We start from the raw sequence: 21,417 nt of genomic DNA, 5'->3' as shown, positions 1-21,417 counted from the left end.
ACCAAATCCAAGAACACATCAAATCACTCATCCACCATGATTCAGTAGGCTTCATCCTGGAGATGCAGGGATGGTTCTATATATGGAAATCTATCAATATAATCCACTATATAATCAAACTAAAATCAAAAACACCCACATGATTATTTCATTAGATGCTGAGAAAGCATTTGGCAAAATCCAATACCTCTTCATGATAAAAGTCTTGAATAGAACAGGAATTCAAGGCCCATAACTAAACATAGTAAAAGCAATATACAGCAAACCAGTAGTCAACATCAAACTAAATCGAGAGAAACTTGAAGTAATCCCACTGAAATCAAGGACTAGACAAGACTGTCCAAGCTCTCCCTGCCTGTTCATTACAGTACTCCATGTCCTAGCCAACAAAAACTAGACAACAACAGGAGGTCAAAGGGATACAAAATGTAAAGTAAGAAGTCAAAGTATCACCATTTGCTGATGATGTGATAGTATACTTAACTCCACAAAGTAGAGTGACTCCAAAACATCCTCCAGAGAACTCCTAAACCTGAAAAACAACTTCAGCAAAGTATCTGGATATAAAATTAACTTAAACAAATTAGTAGCCTTCCTATACTCAAATGTTAAAGAGGCTGAGAAAGAGAATAGGGAAATGACACCCTTCACAATAGTCACAAATAATATAAAATACCTTTGTGTGACTCTAATCAAGCAAGTGAAAGATCTGTATGACAAGAACTTCAAGACTCTGAAGAAAGAAATTGAAGAATATCTTAGAAGATGGAAAGATCTCCCGTACTCATGGATTGGCAGGGTTAATATAGTAACAATGGCAATCTTGCCTAAAGCAATTGTAGTTCATTCCAGATATAGTCAAGTTGACAACCAGGAATAGCCACTACAACTTGACACAGGCTGGAGTTATCACAAAGAAAGAAGCTTCAGTTGGGGAAGTGCCTCCATGAGATCCAGCTGTGGGGCATTTTCTCAATTAGTGATCAAGTGGGGAGGGCCCCTTGTGGGTGGTACCAACTTTGGGCTGGTGCTCTTGGGTTCTATAAGAGAGCAGGCTGAGCAAGCCAGGGGAAGCAAGCCAGTAAGAAACATCCCCCCATGGCCTCTGCATCAGCTCCTGCTTCCTGACCTGCTTGAGTTCCAGTCCTGACTTCCTTTAGTGATGAACTTCAAAGTGGAAGTGTAAGCTCAATAAACCCTTTCCTCCCCAACTTGCTTCTTGGTCATGATGTTTGTGCAGGAATAGAAACCCTGACTAAGACAGCAATCTACAAATTCAATGCAATCCCCATCAAATTTCCAAACCTCAATTCTTCATAGACTTAGAAAGAGCAATTTCCAAATTTATCTGGAAAAATGAAAAACCCAGGATAACAATAACTGTTCACAACAATAAAAGAACTTCTGGGGAAATCACTATCCCTGACTTCATGCTATAGTACAGAGCAATAGTCATAAAACCTGTATGGTATTGGTACAATGACAGGCAAGTACATCAATGGAATAGATTTGAAGACCCAGAAATGAACCCACACATCTATGGTCACTTGATCTTTGACAAAGGAGCTAAAACTATCCAGTGGAAAAAAGACAGCATTTTCAAGAAATGGTGCTGGGTCAACTGGCAGTCAACATGTAGAAGGATGCAAATTGATCCATTCTTATCTCCCTGTACAAAGCTCAAGTCCAAATGGATCAAGGACCTCCTCATAAAACCAGATATGCTGAATCTAATAGAAGAGAACGTGGGGAAGATCCTGGAGCAGATGGGCACAGGTAAAAATTTGCTGAACAGAACACAAACAGCTTATGCTCTAAGATCAAGAATTGACAAATGGGATCTCATAAAATTCCAAAGCTTCTGTAAGGCAAAGGACACTGACAATAGGACAAAATGGCAACCAACAGATTGGGAAACGATCTTTACCAATCCTACATCTGATAGAGGGCTAATATTCAATATATACAAAGAACTCAAGATGTTAGACTCCAGAGAGCCAAATAACCCTATTAAAAATGGAGTACAGGGTTGGAGCGATAGCTCAGTGGTTAAGAACACCATCTGCTCTTCCAGAGGTCCTGATGTCAATTCCCAGCAACCACATGGTGCCGCACAACCATCTGTAATGAGATCTGATGCCCTCTTCTGGTGTGTCTGAAGACAGCTACAATGTACTCACATACATAAAATAAATAAATCTTTAAAAAATGGGGTATAGAGCTAAACAAAGAATTCTCAACTGAGAAATACAGCATGACTGAGAAACACATAAAGAACTGTTAAAAACCCTTAATTATCAGGGAAATGCAAATCAAAACAACCCTGAAATTCTACCTCCTACCAGTCAAAATGGCCAAGATAAAAAACTCAGGGGGGCAGCAGATGCCGTAGAGGATGTGGAGAAAGAGGAACACTCTTCATCGTTGGTGGGATTGCAAGCTGGTAAAACCACCATGGAAATCAGTTTGGTGGTTCCTCAGAAAATTAGACATAGTATTACCTGAGGACCCAGTTATACCACTCCTGGGTATTTACCCAGAAAATTCCCCAGCATGCAATAAGAACACATGATCCACTATGTTCATAGCAGACTTATTTATAATAGCCAGAAGGTTGATCAAAACACTCATGGTTCACAGCCAACCGATAGACTGAGTATAGGGTCCCCAATAGAGCAGCTAGAGAAAAGACCCAAGGAGTTGAAGAGATTTTCAACCCTGCAGGAGGAGCAAAAGGAGAGAGAACAGACAGTATCAGAATTAAAAGATAGTATTAACGTAGAACATACACATAAAAAGATAATAACACAAAACTATTGGATGCTGGAGAGATGGCTTAAGAGAGTGGTTAAGACCACTGACTGCTCTTCCAGAGGTCCTGAGTTCAATGCCCAGCAACCACTTGGTGGCTCACAACCATCTGTAATGGGATCTGATGCCCTTTTCTGGTGTGTCTAAAGACAGCAACAGTGCCTTAATAAAATACAGAGAATAAATAAATTATTTTAAAAAATACAATACTAATGATAACTCAAAGTCTTCCAATTTGATAATGTAGATGATATGGAGCAGCTACCTGCATGGATCAATCTGGGTGCTTGATATGTAATGAAAATCAAGTCAATAGGAATGACCTGCTTTGGTTTAGATAAGTTCACTGGTGAATTTTCTAAACATTTAAAGCAGAAATAATATCAATTCTTAACAATATCTTCCAGATGACAGAACAGTAAGGAATACATTTTCATTTTTTGAGGACAGCATTTCCCATCAAAAGTTGTCAAAGCCTATGAGAAAACTGCAGTCCAGTCAGAGAGTGGGTACTGCTTACATAGCTATATGCAGTGTTTTATGATCTTATTGAAAGAACAGGCTTCCCTAATACAATGGAGGACTGTTTGTAACATTCTTATTTATAATTGAAAAATTGAAATAAAGCAATAGGTCTTTCAGCAAGTGAATAACTAAATAAGCCCTGCCCATCCAAACCACAAAATTAGTTTTCTGCACTAAAGTCTAAACTTCCAATAAAAACTTAGAGGAAATGCCAAGCTACATTACTAAGTGAAAGAGGCCAGGATGAAAAGCGTATTTCCTTATGAATCCATCCACATGACAATCTGGAAAAGGGAAAGCCACTGAAATAGTACAAAGATCAGGGGTTTCTAGTGGGTGTTGTGTGGGGGGAATGAATAATCCAAGAACAGAGGAATTTTAGGGCGTTGAAACTATTCTGGTACAAGATACTGATAATGGGGAGGCTGTGTGTATGGTGGTGGGGCAGGCAGTCTAAAGATATGCTCTGTTACAGCTTAGTTTTAGTACGAACTTAATACTGCTCTGTAAACTCTATTGGTTACAAATAGTATCCATTTCTTATTTAGCATTTGAGGATATGTATAACAGTACAAATGAAAAATACAATTAATTCCCTTTGATACTATTTTATATTTAACCAGTCAGTTTTTCTTCTTTTTCATCTTTTTTCTTCCCCCTCTTTCTTTTTGTTTTTTTTTTCTTTTTATATACAGACACATGCATATGCATAGAATTGGCATTGTTTGAAAAGATCCTCTGTCATCCTGGGCCAATTGGCTCCATATAACTCAACACAACACATGAAGCTAAAGAAGAAGGAAGACCAAAGTGTGGATACTTTGTTCCCTATTGGAAATATGATCAAAATACCCATGGTTCACAGCCAACCAATAGACTGAGCGTAGGGTCCCCAATGGAGCAGCTAGAGAAAGGACCAAAGGAGCTGAAGAGCTTTGCAGCCCTACAGGAGGAACAATAATATGTACCATACAATAAAAGTTCTCATAATAAAGCCTCAGAGAGACTACTCATCATAGAGTTATGGGCTCAGGATGACAGAGGATCTTTTCAAAACATATTTTCTTAACAGAGTACTATCCATCCATCCATCCATGCATCCTCTTCTATCTATCTATCTATCTATCTATCTATCTATCTATCTATCTATCTATCTATCTATCTATCTATTTTTAGTATTCCAGAATTCCCAGATCTCATATTTTCATTAAGTAAAAAGTTAGGAACAACAAGAAATGATAAATTTTGGGTTTGATAATGACATATGGATCCAAGCAAAATATGCACAAAACATGACTTTTATTAACATATATATTTTAATTTCTACTTTTTATTTTTTGAGACTTAATATATTCATTTTTCTTCTATTATTGAAAATAGATTTCTTTTTTATACAGTTTATTCTGATTCCATTTTCTCTTTTCCCTAGCCCTCCCAGTTCCTCCCCACTCCCCTCCCCTCTGTATCCACTCCCTTTCTGTCTCAGAAAACAGGCTTCTAAGGCTATTTATTATGGTTTAATGTTTATGAGAGGCACACTCAAGATATTTTTAAATGTCATACTTTACAAACTGCTGTACAGTTTGCTTTTTAGTTCTCTGTTTATACATACCCACATCCAGTATGTGATATATATGTGAGATATGTATGGTGTGTAAACCTATGTGTGTTGAAGCATTCCAATACCCTTTTGCTATAGCAATGTGGAAATGTAAATCTTTTTTTATTCGATATATTATTTATTTACATTTTATATGATTTCCCCTTTCCTGGCTCTCCACTCCCCGAAAGTCCCATAAGCCCTCTTCCCTCCCCCTGTTCCACCATCCACTCCTTCCCACTTCCCTGTTCTGGTATTGCCCTACACTGCTGCACTGAGCCTTTCCAGAACCAGGGGCCACTCCTCCGTTCTTCTTGGACATCATTTGATATGTGGATTATGTCTTGGGTATTCCCAAGATATCTGCTTATCAGTGAGTGCATACCATGAGTGATCTTTTGAGACTGGGTTACCTCATGTAGTATGATGTTCTCCAGCTCCATCCATTTGTCTAAGAATTTCATGAATTCATTGGCTGAAGAGTACTCCACTGTGTATATATACCACATTTTTTGTACCCATTCCTCCATTGAGGGACATCTGGGTTCTTTCCAGCTTCTGGCTATTATAAATAGGGCTGCTATGAACATAGTGAAGCATGTATCCTTATTACAGGCTGGGGAATCCTCTGGGTATATGCCCAGGAGTGGTATAGCAGTGTCCTCCGGAAGTGACATGCCCAGATTTCTGAGGAACCACCAGACTGATTTCCAGAGTGGTTGTACCAATTTGCAACCCCACCAGCAGTGGAGGAGTGTTTCTCTTTCTCCACATCCTCACCAACACCTGCTGTCTCCTGAGCTTTTAATCTTAGCCATTCTGACTGGTGTGAGGTGAAATCTCAGGGTTGTTTTGATTTGCATTTCCCTAATGACTAATGATGTTGAACCTTTTTTTAAGATGCTTCTCAGCCATCTGAAGTTCTTCATGTGAAAATTCTTTGTTTAGCTCTGTACCCCATTTTTAATAGGGTTATTTGGTTTTCTGGGGTCTAACTTCTTGAGTTCTTTGTATGTATTGGATATTAGCACTCTATCTGATATAGGGTTAGTGAAGATCTTTTCCCAATTTGTTGGTTGCCAATTTTTCCTTTTGATGATGTCCTTTGCCTTATAGAAACTTTGTAATTTTATGAGGTCCTATTTGTCAATTTTTGATCTTAGAGCATAAGCTGTTGGTGTTCTGTTTAGGAACTTTCCCCCTGTACCGATGTCCTCAAGGGTCTTCCCCAGTTTCTTTTCTATTAGTTTCAGTATGTCTGGCTTTATGTGGAGATCCTCGATCCACTTGGAGTTGAGCTTAGTACAAGGAGATAAGAATGGATCGATTTGCATTCTTCTGCATGCTAACCTCCAATTGAACCAGCCCCATAATACAACTCTGTTCTCATTTGTGACTCAGTATGGATTACATTTCTGAATACAGTGTTGCAGAGTTAAAGGAGAGGCTGGTAAGAACTCTTGCTATTTATTGTTAATTTCTTTATCATTTGTGTTCCTATAAGCAATGTTTGAGAATTCTTACTTCTCTAAATCACATCAATTCTAGCTGTTCTTTATTTACAGTTGCTAAATTTTCTCAATAAGTAGTCATGTTGGTTTTACTTGAATTTGTTATTATTTTTAATGGAAAGACTGAACATTTTGATGTCTTTTGGATGTTCTTATTTTGTGATTTGCCTGCTTGTGCCCTCTGTATTTGTTTGTGTGTGTGTGTGTGTGTGTGTGTGTGTGCTAATATTCCAACCTTTTCTTCCTTTGTAGCTTAAAAAGCCCAACAGTAACTAAGGCAACAAAGCATGTTAGGTGTTTGGACCCTAAAGAAGTAACAATAATCATCTTGAAATCTTCTATAACAGTTTTTAGCGACTGTGTATGGTCTAAAAAGCAATCCTGCACAATTCATTCCAAGTATCCATCCAGACACAAAGTCTTTTTCATTCATGCTTTTCTGGATTCATGGAACCTTATGCAGAAGGCAAAGCCGCTACATTCTATGTGAATGATAACCCACGACAGCACATGTAGCACACTTGGCATAAAAGGGTCTGAAAGGGTGTCCACCAGAGTGTAGTTCACAATTCCTTCAATACAAATACTGATGAACTCGACTCTCTCCATGGCTACTTCATTTTTCATTGCAAAATGAGCTGGGTGTGGTAGAACATACCATTAGTCCCAGAAGGTGGAAGGCAGAAGCAGGTGGTTCTCTGGAAGGTCCAAGTCATACTGGTCTACATATGAGTTCCAGTTCAGTTGGACTAAATTGTGAGACCATCTCAAGAACAGAATATTATTTTATAAATCACATTATGAATTAACATAGGCAAATCACTGATTATTTTGAGACAATTATTTAAATTATATAGATTTTTATTCTATAAAACATTAGGTTTCATTATGATGTTTTCTTACATATGTATCATGTACCTTGACCATATCCATCCTTTAGCCATTTTTTTGGATTGGATATTTTCTTTATTTACATTTCAAATGTTTTCCCCTTTTCAGATCTCCCCTCCAGAAACCTCCTACCCTGTTCCGCCTCCCCCTGCCTATATGAGGGCGCTCCCCCATTGACCCACTCCAGTCTTCCCACCAGGGCATTTCCCCTACACTGGGGTATCGAACACCCGCATGTCCAAGGGACTCTCTTCCCACTGATGTCCAACAAGGCCATCCTCTGCCACATAAGTGGCCAGCTCCATAGGTCCCTCCACGTGTATTCTTTGGTTGGTGATCCAGTACATGGGAGCTCTGGGGGTTCTGGCCTGTTGACACTGTTGCTCCCTCCATGGGGCTGCAAACCCCCTCAGCCCCTTCAGTCCCTTCTCCAACATCTCCATCAGGGACCCCTGAGCTCAGTCCAATGGACTCCAATGGGAGTCCAAGGATCTCCCTCTGTATTTGTCAGGATCTGGCAGAGCCTCTCAGGAGTCAGCCATATCAGGCTTCCAACAGCAAGCACTTCCTGGCATCCACCATAACATCCTGGTTTGGTGGTTGTATATGGGATGGATCCCCAGATAGGGCAGTTCTGGATGGCCTTTCCTTCAGTCTCTGCTCTACACTTTGTCTCCATATTTCCTCCTGTATTTTGTTAACCCTTCTAAAAAGCATTGAAGCATGCATATTTTGGTTTTCCTTTTACTTAGGTATCATATGGTCTGTGAATTGAATCTTAGGTATTCAGAACTTTTGGGCTAATACCACTTATCAGGGAGTACATACCGTGTTTATTCCTTTGTGACTGAGTCAACTCACTCAGGATGATATTCTCAAGTTCCATCCATTTGCCTGTGAACTTCATAAAGTTGTTTTTAATAGCTGAGTAGTTCTCCATTATGTAAATGTACTACATTTTCTAGATCCATTCCTCTGTTGAGAGACATCTGGGTTCTTTCCAGGTTCTGGCTATTATAAATAAGGCAGCTATGAACATAGTGAAACATGTGTTCTTAGTACATGTTGGAGCATCTTCTGGGTATATGCCCAGGAATGGTATAGCTGTGTCCTCAGGTAGAACTATGTCCAGTTTTCTGAGGAAACACCAGACTGATTAACAGAGTAGTTTTACCAGCTTGCAATCCCATCAGCAATGGAGGAGCATTCCTCTTTCTCCACATCTCTCTAGAGCATCTCCTATCCACTGAGATTTTGATCTTAGCCATCCTGACTGGTGTGATGTAGAATCTCAGGGTTGGTTTGATTTGCATTTCCCTGATGACTAAGGATGCTGAACATTTCTTCAGGTGCTTCTCAGCAATTCTGTATTTCTCAGTTGAGAATTCTTTATTTAGCTATGAACTCCATTTTTTAATAGTTTTTTTTTCTTTTTCTTTTTCTTTTTTTTTTTTTTTTGGTTCTCTGGAGTCTAACTTCTTGAGTTCTTTGTATATATTGGATATTAGCCCTCTATTGGATGTAGGGTTGGTAAAGATCTTTTTCCAATCTGTTGGCTGCCATTTTGTCCTATTGACAGTGTCCTTTACCTTACAGAAGCTTTGCAATTTTATGAGGTCCGATTTGTTGATTCGTGACCTTAGAGCATAAGCTATTGGTGTTCTGTTCAGGAAAATTTTCCCTGTGCCCTTGTGTTCAAGAATTTTCATTACTTTCTGTTCTATTAGGTTCAGTGTATCTGGTTTTATATGGAGGTCTTTGATCCATTTGGACTTGAGCTTTTTACAGGGAGATAAGAATGGATCAATTTGCATTGTTCTACATGTTGATTGCCATTTGAACCAGCACCATTTGTGGAAAATGCTGTCTTTTTCCCATTGGATTATTTTAGCTTCTTTGTCAAAGATCAAGTGACCATAGGTGTGTGGGTTCATTTCTGGGTCTTCAATTCTTTTCCATTGATCTACCTCCCCGTCACTGTACCAGTACCTTACAGTTTTTGTCACTACTGCTCTGAGGTCAGGGATGCAGGTTCCCCCAGAAGTTCTTTTATTGTTGAGAATAGTTTTTGCTATCCTGGGTTTTTTGTTATTCCAAATGAATTTTAGAATTGCTTTTTTCTATCTCTATCAAGAATTGAGTTGTAATTTTGATGAGGATTGCATCGAATCTTTAGATTACTTTTGGCAAGATGGCCATTTTTGCTATATTAATCTTGCCAATCCAGAAACATGGGAGATCTTTCCATTTTCTTACGTCTTCTTTGATTTCTTTCTTCAGAGTCTTGAAGTTTTTGTTATACAGATCTTTCACTTGTTTGTTTAGAGTCATACCAAGATACTTTATATTGTTTGTAACTATTGTGAATGGTGTCATTTCCCTAATTTCTGTCCCAGTCTGTTTATTCTTTGAGTACAGGAAGTCTATTTGTTTGGGTTAATTTTGTATCCAGCCACTTTGCTGAAGTTGTTTATCAGGTTTAAGAGTTCTCTGGTGGATTTTTTGGGGTCACTTAAGTATACCATCAAATCGTCTGCAAATAGTGACACTTTTTCTTCTTACTTTCCATTTTTTTATCCCTTTGACCTCCTTTTGTTGACTAAATTGCTCTAGCTAGAACTTCGAGTACTATATTGAATAGGTAGGAAGAGAGAGGGCAGCTTGTCTAGTCCCTGATTTTAGTGGGATGGCTTCAAGTTTCTCTCCATTTAGTTTGATGTTGGCTAGTGGTTTGCTGTATATTGATTTTACTGTGTTTAGGTATGGGCCTTGAATTCTTGATCTTTCCAAGATTTTTAACATGAAGGGATGTTGAATATTGTCAAATACTTTTTCAGCATGTAATGAAATGATCATGTGGGTTCTTTTCAAAGAATTTGTTTATGTAGTGGATTATATTGATGGATTTCCATATATTGAACCATCCCTGCATCCCAGGGATGAAGCCTGCTTTATTGTGGTGAATGATGTTTTTGATGTGTTCTTGGATTCAGTTTGCCAGAATTTTATTTAGTATTTTTGCATCAATATTCATAAGGGAAATTGATCTGAAGTTGTCTTTCTTTGTTGGATCTTTGTTAGGTTTTGGCATCAGTGTAACTGTGGCTTCATAGAATGAATTGGGCAGTGTTCCTTCTGTTTCTATTTTGTGGAATAGTTTGAAGAGTATTGGTATTATGTCTTCTTCGAAGGTCTGATAGAATTCTGTACTAAACCCATGTGGTCCTGGTCTTTTTTTGGTTGGGAGACTTTTAATGACTGCTTCTATTTCTTTAGGGGTTATAGGACTATTTAGATGGTTTATTTGATCCTGATTTAACTTTGGTATTTGGTATCTGTCTAGAAAATTGTACATTTAACCCTGATTTTCCAGTTTTGTTGAGTGTAGGCTTTTGTAGTAGGATCTGATGATTTTTTTTGAATCCCCTCCGTTTCCTTTTCATTTCTGATTTTGTTAATTTGGATACTGTCTTTGTGCCCTCCGGTTAGTCTCTCTAAGGGTTTATCTATTGTGTTGATGTTCTCAAAGATCCAGCTCCTGTTTTTGTTGACTCTTTGTATAGATCTTTTTGTTTCTACTTGGTTGATTTCAGCCCTGAGTTTAATTATGTCCTACTGTCTAATTTTCTTGGGTGTATTTTCTTCTTTTTGTTCTAGAGCTTTCTGGTGTGCTGTCGAGCTGCTAGTGTATGCTCTCTCTAGTTTCTTTTTGGAGGAACTCAAGAGCTATGTGTTTTCCTCTTTACACTGCTTTCATTGTGTCCCATGAGTTTGGGTATGCTGTAATTCTAAAAACTTTTTAATTTCTTTTTTTATTCCTTCTTTGACAAAGTTATCATTGAGTAGGGAGTTGTGCAGCTTCCATGTGTATGTGGGCTTTCTGTTGTTTTGTTGCTATTGAAGACCAGCCTTAATCTGTAGTGCTCTGATAGGAGGCATGGGATTATTTCAATCTTACCTCTGTTGAGGTCTGTTTTGTGACCAAGATTATATGGTCAATTTTGAAGAAGGTACCATGAGGTGTTTAGAAGAAGGTATATTATTTTGATTTCGGATAAAATGTTCTATAGATATCTGTTAAATCCATTTGGTTCATAACTTCTGTTATTTTCACTGTGTCTCTGTTCAGTTTGTGTTTCCCTGATCTGTCCATTGAATAGAGTGGGGTGTTGAAGTCTCCTACTACTATTGTGTGAGGTGCAATGTGTGCTTTGAGCTTTAGTAACGTTTCTTTTACGAATGAGGGTGCCCTTGCATTTGGAGTATAGATGTTCAGAATTGAGAATTATTCTTGGCAGATTTTTTTTTCTTTTGATGAGTGAGAAATGTCCTTCCTTATCTTTTTTGATTTTTGGTTGAAAGTTGATTTTATCCAATATTTGAATGACAACTCTAGCTTTTTTCTTTGGGAATAATTAGGTATGGAATGCTGGTTTAAGTAAAACTTCACACAAAATATTAACATGCAAAATGGATGAAAATAAAGATCAGGTTTTTGGAATTTCTGTTCATTAGATACAACCCTATGCTTTCTGTATGAATAAATCTAGGTGCAAGCTTTTCATAAGAAACAGTTTGAAAAATGGTGGCTTAATGAAATGGGCATTGGGCATAGAATAAGAAGCATAACTGATCATGAATTCCTATATATGTTGCTTAACATTAAACCTTAACTTTATGAAGATATAACATGTGTGTAAATATAAAATTGACTGCATATACTATACAAAATTGCTGTGTCAATTGCTCCAGAGTATTCAAATCATGGAACAATCATTTCTTGGACTTAAAGGATTTTTAATTCACTTAGTACCTATTCTAAGGTGTGTTCGATCTGATATATAACAGGCACAAACAAAAATGATAGCATGAAAACACTGAAGAGAAATAAAAGCTGACATAAATACAAGATAATATTGTACATATTGGATTATCTCAAATATTATGTTCAAGATGTCTAAAAGTCTGAAGTGTTTTAAAAGTTTTATGAGCCAATCTACCAAGCTAAATCTAGTCTCCTATCAATTAAGAAGTCATGTTGATAATATGCATCCTGTCCCCTTTTTAAGAGCTTTGTCATTTTTTTAAGAACCATTATGAATACATCAATTCCATCAAACACTGTAGTCTAGTTGGGGCATAAAACCACTCTTTGGAAAAGGGAAATCATAGAGAAACTTATCAAGGTTCTGCGTTGACATTTGGCATGAAGTTCCAAGCATTATTAAAAGGAATCAAATGACAGTCAATCTCTCAGGAATCACTAAGCAATGATGAGACCCGCCTATTGGTACGATTAGGGAACTAATGAAGGACTCTGTGATTCTAAACAGGAGAATCAGGATGAGTTACAAAGTAGGAAAGAATCCCAGAGCGCTGGGATTCTAAACAGGCGAATCAGGATGAGTTACAAAGTAGGAAAGAAACCCAGGATAAATGCAGATTTCTGTAAGTGTTGTCATGCCTCAGGTACTTGGGGACTTTCAAGCTATAACATTAATTACTTAGGGATGGCTCAAAAACAAAAAGGACTTTCTGCTGTAATACCCATGGACTGGTAGCCAAGCTGGGAAGATGAATAAATAGGGCATGGTTGGTAGAGCAACTCCCAGGAAAGAATCATTTTCTTATACCCCTCACACAAGGATACATTTTCATGAAGAATTTTAAGTGCATCTTATTGTCATTTTTCCTGTACTCAGCATCACAAGATACAAAACATTAGGTCAAAAGTTAATTCCTTTATGTGTGCATCATCATTATCAAATAAGAAACTTTTTCTTACTTTCAAAAAACAAAAGGTACTTCAAAAAAATTTTGGCTGACATTATGACATTATGCAATGCTTTCTGTATGATCAACTCTGATCAGGGCAAAACTTTTCCAGATTGCCAGCTCTCTTTGCTTTCATGTGGAAGAAGGAAGGTGTATTCAAATAGGCAAGAGTTCTTCCAAGAATGATTTCAGTTCAAAATTTTAGCAATTTAGGTAAGAGGTGTTAGTAATTTGACCTAGTGTGGTACAATGGAAATAATGAGTAGAGATACTGGGGATGGATTTAGGTTATAAAATCAATAGAATGTGGTGAAGAGTTCACTATGTATACTGTGAAGAAAGTGCATTGGAGAGAAAAATGATATTAGGCCAAGGGAGGTGTCAATGATGAGTCATATATATATATATATATATATATATATATATATATATATTCTTAACAAAGAAGTGAAAACAAGAAACAATTAGGTTTTGAGATAGAAAACACTATGCCCAGTTTTTAGATATATGGAATTTGCAGTGCTTTGGAAACTTGAAGAGGAAAAATGCAGAAGAAAGTCTGACATTCAAGGGAGAGGTCTGTGCTACACATTATGTGAGTAATTTATGAGCCACACTTCATAGAATTCTCTAATTTGTTTTCCATCTTTAATATGTCACTTGACGCCACAATTCAACACATGTGGATTAATCTCAGTTAGTAGCCAAATACCATTCAGTGTTAAATACAAGTGCACTATAATTTTTTTAAACAATTTCTTTAGTAGTGAACATTCACATTGCCTCCATGAGTTTTTCAAACTATTATACTTGGTATAATAAAATGGTTTATGCCTAGCATAGGGGGATGCTGAAGTGGTGGGGAGGGAGAGGGTTGGTGGGTGGAGGAGCACCCTCATACAGGCAAAGGGAAGAGGAGAGGGCAGATATGGGATGGGGGGGTTGGTGGTGGGGTAACAGAAAGTGGGATATCATTTAAGTTACAAATGAATGGAATGATTAATAAAAAAAATAAAATGGTTTATTCACATATATTGATATCCTGGTTTTTTTCCCTTTTGGTTGGGGTTGGAACTCAGGGCATCACCCAGTTAAAAAAAATGCCCTATCACTGAGTTATATTATCTATCCCCTTTAAAAAACGTTTAAGACAGGGTTTTGCTAAGTTACTTAGGCTAGCCTTACTCTCATTCTATGCAAGATCTAGGCAAATCTTGAACTTGTAATCTTCTAGCACCAGTCTCCTAAATAACTGTACTTAGAGCCCTGCAACATGGGGTCCAGGGATCCTGATGCTCTTAAATCCAACAGACAAACTCTGTGGAGTGAGTTGCATTCATTTTTTTGGTCCATAATTAAAACTAAAAAATATAAATAAATAAAAACCTGACACCAGAATAGGAGGTCTTTGTAGTATGCCTTATAAAATCAAACATAATTACATCATCTTGGGAGTAAGTGAGCTTGATAGGGCATCCTGTGAGAAAAGACAGAATCAGGAGGCTGTATAGAGCATTAATGTTGCTTTCTTCTAAATGAACAGCCCTCTGTGAGCCTGGCTTTTTCTTCCTATGAACTGGCACAACACTGTTGAGCAACGCACACAAAGAACCACTGTCCGAATATGGCTGAAAACTGTAGTAATCTTGTAGTAACTTGGACATTTCACATCCATGAAATAAGAACTTGGGCTCTTAACCAGCTGTTTCTTCTTATATTTTTTTCTTTTCCTTTTCCAGGGAAAGGTGGGATAGATCTCGCGCCAGAAGCATGGTGATGGCTCTGCCAGCACAGCTGCTCCAGATCTCTGAGGTGAAATCATGACTTGCATGCATTTTAATCTCAATACATGTTTCTTGGCAGTATGATACAATGAAAAAGAGCATGGGGGCCAGAATGAAAGTGTAAGGTTTGAAATTTGACTTTACTATTTACTGGTCATGTGAATATGGACAAGTAAATACTTCCTTAGCCTTAGTCATCTTTTTTTTTTTTTTTTGTATGTAGGTGGTAAAGTTTAGGTAAGAGTACATCCATATAAAGTTCTCAGAATTCTGAGGCACATAAATACATAACAAATGTTATTTGTTATTCTTTAACAATTTTTTATAGTTTCACCCAGGGTTAGAGAATATGTTTGTACCAAAATGCATCAACATACCATTTTATAGATTTAAATATCAAATGTTGCCATGACTTGTTAGTCAGACCACAAAAAAAGGAGCTAGTATTATCAGACTTATTTTCCTACCATAAATAGTGGTAAAAAAACCAAGAAAGGCTAGCCTTCAGAACTTATAGAGAAAGGAGTCATATGATTCAAGGTTAATATTCACCCAAATATTCTCCCTAGGACATATAGAGTGGGTAAAAATGATCATTTGGGACCTACTATTATGCCTAGAACTTATAGGCATGTTGCCGTGGAGATTGGAACCATGGAGAGGTAACTCTAGAAGCCTGACTGTTGTTATAGTAGCTTTTAAGATACACTAGGAGAGCTGAGTACCTTATGGCTTTAATTTACTTCTCACATGTCCATAGAAGTATTACATTTGTCTGAAGAACCTCATGCAGACCCACACAGGGCCTATGCTTGCTGCTTCAGTATATGTGAGCCCATAGGAGCCCTGCTTGGTTGAGTTGGTGAGTAGTACTCCCCATTCTGATTTCTTTAGTCTTTCCTCCCTCTCTTTTGTTGGGTTCTTAAATCCCCATAATGTCTGACTGTGGGTCTCTGCATCTGCTCCCATCTGCTGTTGGGGAAAGCCTCTCTGATGATGACTGGACAAGGCATTAATCTATGAGTATAGCTGACTATCATTAGGAATCATTTTTTAAACATTTTTTTCAGTTGTGTCTAGGTTTCTTGGCTATCCAGTCTCTGGTTCCTGGCCATCTAGGCAGTGTATAGCATGGGTTCCCCTGCTGGCGTGGCCTCAACTAAAACCAGACATTGGTTGGCTACTTCAAGTTCTGAATGACACAGGACATCTTGTAATTATGACGTATTGTAGGTCAATGGTTTGAGTCTGGGTTGGTGTCTATGTTTCTCTTAGTCTGCAGAGTACCTTTCCTTGCCAAAGGGGCCTAGAACATAAAAGGTGAAGGCTTTATACAGGCACCAGCTCAACCTCTCTAAATTAAGTGGGTGTTGTCCTTAACAATGGGGCCCTGCTCTTAGTTTCCTGAAGGTAGCCTTCTGTCCTAGTACCAGCTATGTTGTTTAGAGATGTCCAAGGGATTCTGTCAGCCAACAACTCAACCAAATGCATCCCAATCCTACAACTGAAAGCTTTGCCTAGCTAGTGATTTTCAAAATGTAGGGACTAGTCATGCTAAATGTGAGGATTTGTGACTGTTTTTCCCTTTGCTGGGTGTTTGACAGTTCATTTAGCATATACTGAGGTTCATGCTTTTTATGATTCAATAGAATTCCATTGCATGAATATGCCATATTTAAAAAATATTTTATCTTAACTTCAAGAACTTCATATACAGACAGAATTTATTTAGACTATATCTACCCACACTCTCCGACTTCAAGATACCTGTCCCCCAACATCTACCTTGAAACAACATTCCTTCTCTTTTTTTAGTTTAGAACCCATCAAAACCATTTAGTATTTTTCATATACATGCACACGGTTATAGGGCCATTTGTTGGAGCATGGAAAACCTAGGAAAAGGCCATGGCTCTGAAGAAAACAGAGCTTCTCTTTTTCAGAGAAACCAACCACCAAGATAGACCACCTTTTAATTTTTAATCTTCTGAGGAATGTTATTCTGTTTTCTCCAGTGGTTATATATCTATGAATATATTGAAATCTATAGAAAAAAATCAAGGCTGTGAAGGGTTTGGACTGCTTTCTAAGCACTTAACTGTTGCATTTCAATCTTAAATCTACTTTGAATTAAAAATAGATAAAATATGATTATTTCTTTTGTGCGTGTGCGTGCGTGTGTGTGTGTGTTCAGGTTTTCCAGCACATTTTCCTTAATAATTTAAAAATTCTCAATTCAAATATAATTGTACCAATTTTTTATTCTGTCTCTAACCTTTCTCTTGTCTTCTCCCTTCAATACTCCCTATGTCTCCCCACATTACTCCCACTCAAAATTCTTGGGGAGCTTTTTCTTTGATTATTGTTGTTACATATATTCATAAATATGTGTTTAAATGAGCTATTATACATTGAATGCTTTCTTAGAACCCCTGTTAAAAATCACTTATGTGATGGTTGACTTCTGAGTTCTCTTCTCTTCTCTAAGCATCTAAACATATATTATCTTTATGTGGTAGCCACGCCAGTGTTGTTTTGTTTTCATTCTTCTTTGCCTATTGCAGCTAAGCAAGTTTTACAATAACAAAGAATAAGTCTTCTACTTTTACTTTTCACCTAGATGGTTTAAGCTATTTTGTTTTCTTTGAGATTCCATAGGAATTTTAGGACTGGTTTTTTTTTTTATTTCCATAAAAAAATACCTTTGTACTTTTGTTTGGGAGTACATTAACCCTGCAAATTATTTTATATTATATGAATTGTTTCTCAGTTTTGCATAATATGTATCAGGGTCTTCCCTGGGTTCTAGACACAACTCATAAAGGGTTTTTTTTCCTGACCATTTGTCATACATGGTCATCATCTCCAACCTCTGATAAGAGATCTTCAAAGACTTTTAAAATATCCAGAGTGGGGAACCAGATCAGCTTGGGTGGCAACACCTCCAGGTCCTGAAAGAGGCAAGAGGGGCATCCGGGTGGCCAGCGGGGAGAAGTCAGTGTGCTCTGGTGAACACAGCGGGCTCCAGCAGGAGCCTTCAGGCGCCTGCTTTGGGATCTGAACAGCCTGGGCCACAGCGCTCGGTCTCCAGGAAGTGCTGGAGACCTGGTGTGCACCCAGAGGCAGTCTGGGAGCACACAGCTTGCTCCAGTGGCACAGAGCTTAGGTTCCCGTCCTGAGGCCTCTGGCGGGAGCCCTCAGATCTCCCTGCTTCCGGATCCAGATCAGCCTGGGTGGAAGGGCCACATCTCCAGGTCCTGCAAGAGGCAGGCTTCCCAGAGGCCAGCTGAGAGAAGTCAGTGTGCTCTGGTGAATCCAGCGGGCCCTGGCATGAGCCTTCAGGTGTCTGCTTCAGGATCTGAACAGCCTGGGCAACAGCACCCTGACTCCAGGCAGTGCAGGAGGTAAGCTGTGCACCAGAGGCCACCTGGGAAGAGGCAGCTTGCACAGGTGAGTCCATCATTGACAAGACCAACTAACACCAGTGAGAACTAGATGGCAAAAGGCAAATGCAGGAACGTCACTAACAGAAATCAAGGCAATATGGCAACATCTGAACCCAATTCTCCTTTAACAACATGTCCTGGATACCCCACCACACCAGTAAAACAAGACTTGGCTTTAAAATCACTGGTCATGATGCTGGTACAGGAACACATGAAGGACATACTTAAAGAAATTCAGGAGAAAATGGATCAAAAGTTAGAAGCCCTTGCAAGGGAAACACAAAAATCACTGAAAGAAATTCAGGAGAATACAAAAGCCAATAAGGAGGAAACGCAAAAAACACTTAAAGAAATACAGGAGAACTTTGGTCAACAGGCTGAGGTAATGAAAGAGGAATCACAAAAATCTCTTAAAGAATTACAGGAAAGCACAAACAAGCAAGTGAAGGAGCTAAGCAAAACCATCCAGGATCTAAAATCAGAAGTAGAAACAACTAAGAAAACTCAAAGGGAGACAATTTTGGAGATAGAAAGCCTTGGGAAGAAATCAGGGGACAGAGATGCAAATATCAACAACAGAATACAAGAGCTAGAAGAAAGAATCTCAGATGCTGAAGATACCATAGAAACCATGGACTCAACAGTTAAAGAAAATGCAAAATGCAAAAAGCTTGTAACCCAAAATATCCAGGAAATCCAGGACACAATGAGAAGACCAAACCTAAGGATTATAGGCATAGATGAGAGTGAAGATTTACAACTTAAAGGGCCAGCAAATATCTTCAATAAAATTATGGAAGAAAACTTCCCTAACCTAAAGAGAGCGATGCCCATGAATATACAAGAAGCCTACAGAACTCCAAACAGACTGGACCAGAACAGAAATACTTCCCGTCACATAATAATCAAAACACCAAATGTACTAAACAAAGAAAGAATATTAAAGGCAGTAAGAGAAAAAGGCCAAGTAACATATAAAGGAAGACCTATCAGAATCACAGCAGACTTTTCACCTGAGACTATGAAGGCTAGAAGGTCCTGGGCAGATCTCATGCAGATTCTAAGAGAACACAAATGCCAGCCAAAACTACTATATCAATCACCGTAGATGGAGAAACTAAGATATTCCATGACAAAACCAAGTTTACCCAATATCTATCCACAAACCCAGCCCTACAAAGGATAATAGGAGGAAAACACCAATACAAGGAGGGAAACTTCACCCTGGAAAAAGTAAGGTAGTAACCTTTCATCAAACCCCAAAGAAGTTAACCAATCAAATTTAAAAAATAACGTCAAAAACGACAGGAAGTAACAATCACTATTCCTTAATATCTCTTAACATCAATGGACTCAATGCCCCAATAAAAAGACATAGACTAACCGACTGGATATGTAAACAGGACCCTACATTTTGCTGCATACAGGAAAGACACCTCAGGGTCAAAGACAAACACTACCTTAGAGTAAAAGGCTGGAAGACAATTTTACAAGCAAATGGTCTCAGAAAACAAGCTGGAGTAGCCATTTTAATATCAGATAAAATTGACTTTCAACCCAAAGTCATCAAAAGAGACTCTGAGGGACACTTCTTGCTGGTCAAAGGAAAAATACAACAAGAAGAACTCTCAATCCTGAACATAACATATATGCTCCAAATGCAAGGGCACCCTCATTCATAAAAGACACTTTATTATAGCTCAAAGCACACATTGCACCTAACACAATAATTGTGGGTGACTTCAACACTGCACTTTCCTCAATGGACCGATCAGGAAAACAGAAACTAAACAGGGACACAATGAAACTAATTGAAGCTTTGGACCAATTAGATTTAACAGATATATATAGAACATTCTATCCTAAAGCAAAAGAATATACCTTTTTCTCAGCTCCTCATGGTATCTTCTCCAAAATCGACCATATAATTGGTCACAAGACAGACCTCAACAAATATAAGAAGATCAAATTAATCCCATGCCTCCTATCAGATCACTATGGAGTAAAAGTGGTCTTCAATAGCAACAAAAACAACAGAAAACCCACATACACATGGAAACTGAACAATATTCTACTCAATGATACCTTGGTCAAGGAAGAAATAAAGAAAGAAATTAAAGACTTTTTAGAACACAATGAAAATGAAGACACAACATACCCAAATCTATGGGACACATTGAAAGCAGTGCTAAGAGGAAAACTGATAGCCCTGAGTTCCTCCAAAAAGAAAATGGAGAGAGCATACACTAACAGCTTAATGACACACCTGAAAGCCCTGGAACAAAAAGAAGCTATTTCACCCAGGAGGAGTAGAAGGCAGGAAATCATCAAACTCAGGGCCGAAATCAATCAAGTAGAAACAAAGAGAACCATACAAAGAATTAACAAAACCAGGAGCTGGTTCTTTGAGAAAATCAACAAGATAGATAAACCCTTAGCCAGACTAACCAAAGGACACAGAGATAGTATCCAGATTAAACAAACTTAAAAGCCTATACTCAACACAACTAGAGAATCTGGAGGAAATGGACAGTTTCCTAGACAGACATACGACACCAAAACTGAATCAGGATCAAATAGATCAACTAAACAGTCCCATAACACCTGAAGAAATAAACAGGGTCATAGAAAGTCTCGCAACCAAAAAAAGCACGGGACCAGATGGATTCAGTGCAGAGTTCTATCAGACCTTCATAGAAGACTTAACACCAATACTCTTCAAACTATGCCACAAAATAGAAACAGAAGGAACTCTACCCAACTCGTTCTATGAAGCCACAATTATGCTGATACCAAAACCCCACAAAGATCCAACAAAGAAAGAGATCTTCAGGCCAATTTCTCTTACGAATATTGATGCAAAAATACTTAATAAAATTCTTGCCAACCGAATCCAAAAACACATCAAAACGATCATCCACCATGATCAACTTGGCTTCATCCCAGGGATGCAGGGATGGTTCAATATAAGGAAATCCATCAATGCTATCCACTACATAAACAAACTCAAAGAAAAAAACCATATGATCACCTCATTAGTTGCAGAAAAAGCATTTGACAAAATCCAGCATCTT

At 38.1% G+C, this 21,417-nt stretch overlaps 1 pseudogene; it reads right to left on the bottom strand.

The window, feature by feature from the left end:
- Positions 1–14,628: 14,628 nt before the first annotated feature.
- Positions 14,629–14,885, bottom strand: LOC127675070 (40S ribosomal protein S27-like; annotated as a pseudogene).
- Between the last annotated feature and the right edge of the window lie 6,532 nt (positions 14,886–21,417).

Source organism: Apodemus sylvaticus, chromosome X (genome assembly GCF_947179515.1).
Source record: "Apodemus sylvaticus chromosome X, mApoSyl1.1, whole genome shotgun sequence".
NCBI classification, from domain to species: Eukaryota; Metazoa; Chordata; class Mammalia; order Rodentia; family Muridae; genus Apodemus; species Apodemus sylvaticus.
Note: the sequence above shows the minus strand (reverse complement) of the source record. Positions and strands in the feature narration are given on the sequence as shown.